The sequence below is a fragment of the Pyxicephalus adspersus genome, chromosome 3 (genome assembly GCF_032062135.1).
Source record: "Pyxicephalus adspersus chromosome 3, UCB_Pads_2.0, whole genome shotgun sequence".
Classification (NCBI taxonomy): domain Eukaryota; kingdom Metazoa; phylum Chordata; class Amphibia; order Anura; family Pyxicephalidae; genus Pyxicephalus; species Pyxicephalus adspersus.
In genome coordinates, this window is record NC_092860.1 from 118631079 (window position 1) to 118641056 (window position 9978).

The 9978-nt window shown below is 38.6% G+C and overlaps 1 protein-coding gene across 1 annotated transcript in view; it reads right to left on the reverse strand.

Moving 5' to 3' along the window:
- The window catches only part of SORBS2 (sorbin and SH3 domain containing 2), a 145619-nt gene extending 135918 nt beyond the window's left edge, over nt 1-9701 (reverse strand). The window contains exon 1 of the mRNA XM_072406851.1: nt 9227-9701. The gene's annotated coding sequence lies outside the window, so the exon portion shown is untranslated. The remainder of the gene's footprint in view (nt 1-9226) is intronic.
- Nucleotides 9702-9978: the final 277 nt, after the last annotated feature.

The following is a 9978-nucleotide window of genomic DNA, read 5'->3' on the forward strand; positions in this document are numbered from 1 at the left end:
CATAAGCTTTCATTACCTAACAATGGCAACATATTAGTCACTCTCCTGTGTTCAAATCGTTTTACTGAAATGCAAGTAGTGATACAAATGTGGACCAAATTACATTTTTTTCCAAACAGCTTTAGTTTCACAGCTAAGATGTAGTACACACAGTTCACTTGTGACCTGAAATCCTGGCCAATAAAATGATAAAGAGAAATCAGCAGCCAACCGATCATAAAACAACTGATTTTTGGATTTCCGATGTTGATAAATCAGTTGTGTTGGTCAATAACAATGAATAGTCATGTTGTGTTGACAGAAGATCATTTAAATCTGAATGGGAATATGCAAGATAGAGAATATAAAGGGTTATAAAAGACCTAAAGCTTTGTACACATGAGAGAATCTGCCTCCAACTTTGGTTTTGACTGACAGATCAGTAATCGATCAGCCAGGTTTACCAAAACATTGCACACATGTGTACAGGCTTCTTCTCTTCTATGTGTTCCTCAAAGTTAGAAACAATAAAAATACTGATTGGAACAAGTCCAATCTATCCACAACCAACATGAACCCCAAAAATTGGTCATGTACAATTGAATTTTGAATGATGATTTTCCTTCAGTCTGAAAAGTCTACTATATTTTACTTGGGAACTCATGGGACTTGGCTCTATGGGTTTAGAAATACCAGCAATTAAATTTAACTCTTTTCAAAAAATAGACAGTAATAACAAAGGAAGAGTGCCCAACAAACTCTGTAGACCAAAGAAAAAGCCAGCTGACACCACAATATAATGCAATGCAATGCACACGTTTGAACATTTAGAATTGTCACTTTTTAGCTATATAGGTAAATAGATGTGCCTATTGATTGAAGAGTGAAAAAAGGGCTTTGTCTACTGCACACATATATATTCTTCAGCCCATTGTGTTTGTGTTGTACTTTGTTCATAGGATGATGAACAGAGTTCTCATAGATTCTGCAGTGGAGATAAGTGATCCCTGTGTGAAACTCAACCATATGAGAGAACCATTAATGGCTCATATTCGTTTTCTACAAAACCTCTTTCTTGCCTACTTCTGTCATGCACAAAGTGAATTTCAGTAAGTGTATAGTTCAAGATTATTGTTACACCAATTCTGGGTTTTAGCGTATTGCAGTGAATTGTATTGCAGCGTATTGCTGTAAGATTCAGTGTATTATTAGCTATTGTATCAAAAAGACTTTCAAGCAGAAGGTATGCCAGAACGTGTGCACAGTATCAAACAAGCAGTGAGCTTCTGGTATAGGACATATTGTAAATCTGTCAGGACACATCTATTTATACATCAATCAATGGCAAAAGCCAAAAATATCCCCTGCTCTAAATTAAATATAGTACACACATCAAAACAAATAGTGCAAAATGCTAAACAGGATACAAGTTAATAACATAATAAATTTAAAGGGTCTTACGCCATATTAAAACTATTGGTCACTGCCCTTTAATAAACCATATTGGTTTTATGGGTCCAAGGAATGACAAAAAGGGAGAAATTTATCAATGAATGATCACTGGCTGCTGTGTATTGACCTAGTGCCCCATGGCTGTAACTTTCTGCATCAGTGGTGGCAGGGGCAGAAGCTAGAATTTGCAGTCATATTGCTATCATAAATACTGAGGCTAACTCACACTGGGAAGACATGTAGTAATTGGGAGCTGGGAAACATTGTGGCAAAACCCTGTGCATGCATGTAGAGAAGCAGAAAGCCACCTACCGCAGTGTTTGTGCAGGATTTGTTTTGAAATCCATGGTGAACTGCTGCACTTACTGCGACTGTACTATGTACCACAATATTTACCTCAGATTGCATCCATTGCACAACTGTGATGTACAATGTACTGCATAATAAGTAATGCAGCACATATTTCTAAACTTGGGGAAGTGTGTCTTAAAGCCACAAAGTAATATACTTTTATTTTGCCTTTCATTCCTTCATCCATATCAACATGCTAATGAAATGTTTCAACTTTGCTTTCAACTATTTTAGTACACACTGAGCCTCTGTATTTCTTTATAGAATGCAGGCAGGTTATGACTAGCAGGAGTGCCGTCCATAGCCTCCTAAAAGCATAACAGTACCCTACCTCAGTACTCATTCATAGGCAGGCTGCAATAGACTGCCCCAAGTAATGCCGACATGTAAAGATAAACCTAGGTGACTCATAGAGATGAATATCAGTGCTGCGTAATATGTTGGCGCTATATAAATCCTGTTTATTATTATTATTTTTATTAATAATAATATTATTATTAATCCAATAAAAGTGGGGTGAGGCAGGAACAGTTAGGCTGGGGAGCCAGGAGTTTGATTTAGCAAGTCCTGGACATCCCCCAGCCATGGAATGAGACGAGTTCTATCCGACTGACTTGCTGACGATTAATACACACTATATATAGTTCATTAGCTATTAGCTATATAGAGTCATTTGCTAGTAAATGTTTTGAATCTTAAACCAAATCCATTGCAGGTTTGCTGGATCACCCAGCTTCACTGATGAAAGTGTATCCTTTCCAGCCTTGGAGCTCTTTATTAAATCAGGGCCTATGAAAAGGTCACAAAGTTCAATGTGGAAGACTAAAGGTAAGGCTGGAGTTTAGCTTTAGGAAAATTAACAAAAACATTAAACCATGGTTGCACAGCCTTCTAAAATCTTTTGTGGTCTAAAATCGAATTGTGGTTACCTAAAATTTAGTATTCAAAAGATAATTCAAAATAATAACTCTTGTAGGATAGGGTGGGTGATTTTAAGCTCAGTTTAAGAACAATTTTAGAATAACACTGTAGCGCTGTCCATTGTATCCACTAAGGCAGAAACATTATTGTAGTGAAGAACAGAAATAAAGCAAATGTGATTGGTTTCTATGGCTACATCAGTATTTATTCTTTACACTTTTTTAACCGCAATACGATTGCTGGTAAAACCCTCCAAGGCATGATCTTAGTCTTACAGTTCAGGCTGGACAGGATACACTTTCATCAGTGAAGCTTGGTGATCCAGCAAACCTGCAGTGGATTTCTTCAAAGTCATTTGCTCTTTGCTAGCAAATGTTTTAAATCCTGGACCAGATCCATTCCAGGTTTGCTGGTTTGTCTGGTGCACAGACTACACACAATAAACTATTTATGTATTTTTAAAGCTGCACTCCAGCCATACCTTCCTTTCTGCAAATGACCAGAAGCCCAACCTTAAGGCAGCATAACATTTACATAAACCCTTCCAAAAGCCAGATCATTGCTTGGGAGTGCCTGTAGAGAAACAAAACAAGGTGTTTAGATGTTTACTGAAAGTAGTGCAACACCTTGGCAGCCTCTACCACAAGAAAAAAAGTACAAACAAGTGTACATACTACTAATATTCCTCAGGACCAAAAAAATATTCTTACATAAGGAAGAGACCTGCATGCCCCAATTAACTCAGAGAAAAGGATTTCATGGTATATTATACAAAAATCCTATTTTCTTATAGAAGACGAAGTAGCAGCCTTGCAATAAAGAGAAAATGAGATGCAAAAGCCTCATAATACCTAGATGAAAATAATCTGGGCATTGACACAGGAAAACTATGGGAGCGAAACCAATGACCAGGCAGGGAGAAGAAAAAGAGACCATTTAGACCTCCAAGGCTCTACAGATCAATAGTTTCTTGCACTGGATGACATAAGGAGAGGAGCTTCCAGCACACCATCAAAACTAAAATGAATGTTTTAAAGTTACAGCCATTTTATCTACGAGAGATCTTTAAAGGGTCAGCCAGGGTTTCATAAGGTAAAGTCACAGCCAGGATAGGGTAAAAGCCAAAATCTGTCAGTGCAAACTAGACAGATTTTACAATGTATTTTCAATGACTAGTTTATCAGTTAAAAACTGGAGTGACATAGAATCAGTGTCCAATAGCTTGAAAGCTGCTATGGCCATAGTTGGATATAGAATATATAGAATCTTGTATGACCATGGTAAAAACCACATCAACTAATCACTGGAGAAACCAATACCATGCTCAACTCCAGCTCACCAGTGGTACTTACTGATCCAATAGTCTGGGGAAGGGGTGCCCAACACGTGGATCTCGATCTACCGGTAGTAGATCGCGGAGCCCTGCCTTATTTTTAATTAAATCCAAATACCGTTGTTGGTAGATTATTTTGACTTGGTAATTTTAAAAGTAGCACCCCCTGGTCTGGGGTGATCTGCCTCCTATCCTTTAAGACTGCAAATAAAGTGGAAAGCTGTGTAGTAAATCACTACAGATGGCAAGGTGGTTGGTGAAACACAGCTGTGCCCATGTCCCTGCCCATCTGCAGGAACACAGTTTTCAATCATCCTACAGGAGGTAGTATAATCTGGTATAGAGGTAACAGGCTGCCTTTGTCCCTCAAAGCACAATTAGGAAAAGAGTTTTTAAACAAGCAATGTCTGACCTCTTTATCTGCTTTCTCTGAAAATATTTAGTACCTTAGATCAACCAAGTACATAACAAAGAATCTAAAGTCTAATGTAAATCTAAAACAGGTTAAACATATCTGCTGTTAGTTTGTTCATATTAGAGGGATGCAGGCAGCCTGCCATGATTCTGCTCCCCCTAAAACCTATAAATACAGAGGTGAATGAGATCTGGTTTTAAAGTGACATATTGCTTATGGTTTCAGTGTGCATGATCTGGACACAGGTTAACTTTCTGATTTATTAAATTAACTTTAAACAAGTTTGATTAACCAATATAGCTGTAAACTGTGAAGTGCAATTCATCCTTACAGTTAACGGTAAAATAACTAGGGTTCTTACAAATTGTTTACTCCACAACAAAGCAAATATTGTGGGAGGGAGGAGAAACCAAAATGAGTTGGTAAGAAAAATACCTTCAGTGCTTTCTTTTCCCAAATGTAAGGCTGAATCACACCATATTGCCTACAAATAAAAGTCAGTGAGGGCTAGTTTTAAAGACTGTTAACTGAAACTGAAAATACTTGCCTGACATTTCTTGGTGATACATTTTGAATGTACAGAATTACATAGGAGACACTTTATAAAACAGTGAATTCGACAATCACCTAACATTTACTTGGGGTGATTCTTCCAAGTCTATGTGTTTCTTATATCAAAGATTACATCTCCACCAAAGAATGTTTAGTGAATGTCAGATTCACCTCTTTAAAATTCCATCCCATCGAATTTTATACATTTGACGATTAACATCCATGTGTGCTTGTCCTTGTCAGTAATAAAATATATTTTTTTTCCGATGTACTATTATCTAGCAGGTTAAAGAGGAAGTAAACCCAAAACAAAAAAATCACACTTACCTTCAATCCCGCAGATCAGTCTATCTGTTGGGAGGTTTCTTCCATCGGGTCCCATGTCGTCCCGGTATCTCCCACATTGTCCTGGTATCGGTCTTGGGCCCGGCGCAAAGGGAGCACTGATATCTTCTCTTCTTTCGGGTTCTTCTTCCTACGTCACTTGATCTCGCACTGCGCATGTGTTAGATCAGCAATTTTTTTCTATTTTAATGAAAGGGCTCCTTGGGCATATGCAGAAGGAGCAGCCAAGAGCCTCCCGGGATGCGTGGCGTAGGTATCCTGGGTCTCTGTGCTCCTATTCATTCTTGTTTGCCTAGGGGATTGTCTACTGTTTTATGTAAAGTAAAATTTCTGAGTTTAGGTACACTTTAAGCTTTTCCTAGGTAAAAATTTACCAGCATAAAAGCATTCTATTTGGGGAATAATAATTATGCCACAGCTATAAACAATAGCGGTTCATGCCTCCCACTAACAAGTGAATAGTAACACACCTTATGTTTATTTGAGACTGATCATCCACTGAAACTCTGTTAGAAGTGTAAAGAAAACAAAGCTGTTAACAAAATTGTGCATTTAGAAGGCAAATAATTTATTAGATTTAACTATTTAAGCCGTTTTAAAGCTCATTTACTGTATGCCTCAAGTCTGTAAATATTCGAATGTGCATTGCCTGTATGCCGGTTAATACAAAAATCTGAAATATGGATACTGAATACGGGTAAAATAAAGCTATGGACATAAACTGCTGTGAATGAGGTAGAAGTCTCAGTCACATAAGAACAATCGTACACATATTAACATTAGAGAATTGCATATTATTTTTTTATATCCAAATTTCTATAGTACCAACATGTTCAAAAAAGATCCGTTAGACCAGTGTTTCCCAGCTAGGGTTCCCCTGGAGATTGCTTAGGGTTCCTCGAGCAATGAGCAATTTGTGCCTACCAGGTTAAGTGACATCAATGATCTTTCTGTAAGGGTGAAATTCTTCTCACAGGTCAGCAATGTAAGAGGCATTCTTCCCACTGACCATCACACTAATGAAAAAGGATGACGTGTGCTCAGTTTGGATCTCTTAAAATAGGACAGGTCAGTTAAATGAAATTTGTGCTTATTTTGGACAGCAGAGTGGCTCAGTGGTTAGCACAGGTCTTCGCAGCGCTGGGTCGCAGGATCGAATCTCGTCCAGGACACTATGTACATGGAGTTTGCAGGTTCTCCCTGTGTTTCAATGGGTTTCCACCGGGTCCTCCTGTTTCCTCTCACATTCCAAAAACATGCAGTTAGGTTAATTGGCTTCCCCCCAAAATTGACCTTGAGACTGTGATAATGACATTTGACTGATGTAGGGACATTAGATTGTGAGCTCCTATGAGGGACAGCTAGTGATATGACTATGGACTTTGTACAGCGCTATATAAATTTTCAATCACAAATCAGAAGCTCCCCACTATCTTCCCAGGTAAAATCATGTTGGACATTTTGTGCCTGGTAAATGCCTAACTCACTATTGCAATTATAGAGATGCCAGAATTCAACCTCATTCTGTCAGGGTGATGTCATCTTTCCTTTTCCAGCAGTACGGTAAGCAATGTACATAGAGAAGAGTTGTGTGCTATCTTTGTTTGCAAGTGCAGAGGATCACATTGTAATGCGAGAGGTGGACAGTTCCAACCTGAGAAAGCAACATGGGACAGCATCTAGTATAGTGCTAGTTTTATAGCACCGTGGTTAGGAAATCATATTATTTTTTAGTGTTGATGTTAGTGGAAAGTGTTCTAATGTTGAAACTAATAATTCATTTCTTCGCTGCAGTTCTGCTTTTAGGTATTCGTCAAAATATATGCCAAATAATTTATAGCCCACTGAAATAGAATAAGGATTAAACATATTCTATTTTACAGCAAATGTGTGCTTGGTTAATTAAATACTTCAACACAATGAATAGCAATAAAACATTTGATTCGATATATAACAGTGCTGAATTGTCTGGTGCAATCAGCTGTTGTTGGATTCCTATAAGCAATATTTTCTATAAATACCATTTCTTTGCTGTCAGTGATAATTCCTTTAAGTAGGGAATATACAGGCAGCACAAAGATGTAGCATGAGCAGCCACACTGACATAATCCTGGGTGGGCCTTGTGTCTGTCACTGGAAGTCACCTCAGTTAATCTTCAATCACCTTTCTGCAGAATGATTTGCAATAAAAAGGCTACTGATCCATACACACCCAGCGTGGTTATGCCATGACACCTTATCCATAGTGACAAGGACTCGCTGCTTTGTATTATTTCCGGTAATCACAGACCCTTTACAATAGGACCATACAGTCAGATCTCTTAGATTGCACCCATGTGTGTTTCCCCGTTCTACTAGAAAGAATCAAGGCACTGTATGTCCCCACTAGCATTCCATATTACAGAATGGGGGAAGGGATGACAATAGATGAGAACTGAAATCAATAGCTCCCCAGTGCATCATAGAGGTAAAGAATTACTACGCTCATTAACAGACCCAAATAACCAGTCAAATGGAAATGACAAAAAAGCAAAATGAAAAGGCTTTGTGCCAAAACACAAAGATGTATGTGTGTCTGCATCAGAAACTGTCATTGTGCGTATGTTATTGTGCACTGAGGAGGTGAATAATAAAGTTTATTGAAAGAATATGGCTGTGCTCGTATGCATATTGTGATCATGGCATAAGTCTCATTGTTTAACCTTATAGCAAATATGAAACAAATAAAGACTGAATGCAATAGCCATATGTATATATCATAATTTACTAATAGAAAATGAACGAAATACCGGTGAATTGTTTGAAAACAGACCCTAACTCTGTGAACAAATGCAGCACCTTAGAACCATGCCAAGTGCCTGTGCCAGGCATTCAGCCCGGCTCTTATTGTACCCTTGATAATTCTACATTAGCTGATAAGTGTTTCTATTGCATGTTAACCTTTATCAATAGAGAAAGCTGATCTGTCCCCAAGAGACCATTCAGGGATGAGAATGAATTATCGGTGGGTGTTGGTCTGTGTTGTGGTTATGAATATTTGAGCAGTAACAAAGCGGCTTCCATTGTGTAATAGATTCTGTTTTGTTTGAAGAAATATTCCTATTGTAATAGCATGGCACTGTATGAGCTGCACTCCCAGCTGGCTGCCTATTCATCAGCCCTATGATAAGGAGACGGGTATGTGTGCAGAGCTTACTGCTGGGGTGTATGCTTCAATATTATTATTATCATTATTATTATTATTATTAATATGATTATTTTTAATAAATCGGATTGATTTAGTGCAACGATGTACATTATTATTGTTAAACTGTATTTATATAGCGCCAACATATTATGCAGCGCTGTAAAGTAAATACGGGTTGTAAATGAGAGACAGACACAGACAGTGACACAGGAGGAGGAGAGGACCCTGCCCCAAAGAGCTTACAATCTAGGAGTATCTAGAAGTATCACACAATAGAAGGGGTGGGGGATATGTCATGGAGGAAAGTAGTGAGGGTTTCAGTATACAGAAGAAGATGAGTATCACCCCTTCAATGCTCATCCCATCCTGGGCACTGCACCTACACATGGGCACACACATCTTACACATACCACCTGCCATCCTGACCTACATAACACAACAATGACAGCCAGAAATCAAAGGAGGCCAAGTATTCTGATCTAAACATCCCTGGCATTCCCTGGGGCAATCCCTATACAATGTGCAGCATCAATACCAGCCTTTTAATAATGACACAGTGTACTAAATATGATTGCAGATCTCTTATTATATAATATTATTATATTATACTATTATAAAATAGTTTGATATTATAAATACGATTATAAAATAAACAATAACATAAATGGTATATATATATATACACTCTTACCTTGCACAGGTAGTCAGCAGTCCTGTAGAATGAAGCTGAATGTGAGGTGCAGGGGAGCTGCACTGATGATGATACACCTGCTCCTCCACTTCTTGTAATGAAAGGAAAGAAGTGCAGCTTACAGAGAGGGCACCACCCTTTGTTAGGGTCACTAAGCTTCCCTTGTGAGCTGTGAGCTCTTCAGATAAGATTGCAGAGGAAGCTTCCCTATCCAAGACAAAAACCAATCTATTCCACCGCCTGATAAAGGATATGCAGCATGACCAGCCTGCATTCCATCTTGTCACATCAGCTCAGGGAACAAGCATTGCTCAGCTCACACACAGACATCATTTCAGGCATTTCCCTGCCAGCTAAAGCTCGCTCGTCTCCTTGCCTTGGCTCCGAGAAAATGTGTGTTTCCTCTCCCTTTATAAATCAACAATATAATGGCATCAATACAGCAGCACACAGCTCCCCGGGAGGAAAAAATGGCTGGTCCTTTCAGCGGGGCTGCGCACAGCTCATTGGGTTGCATTGGCTTTTGGTAGCTATAGCAACAGCCAACAGACAGGCTCACACAGCAAGCATGGCTGACCATGTGCAGGGCAATTCTTTCAATTACACCCAGCTTTATCCCTAGATGTTAACTTTCAAGTGGAGGTGACAGAATAAATCACAACATGCTTATTGTTACACAATAAATACATCCAACAAAGTCCTGCATAGTATATTGGCGCTTTATAAATCCTGTTTAATAATAAAGTCCTGCA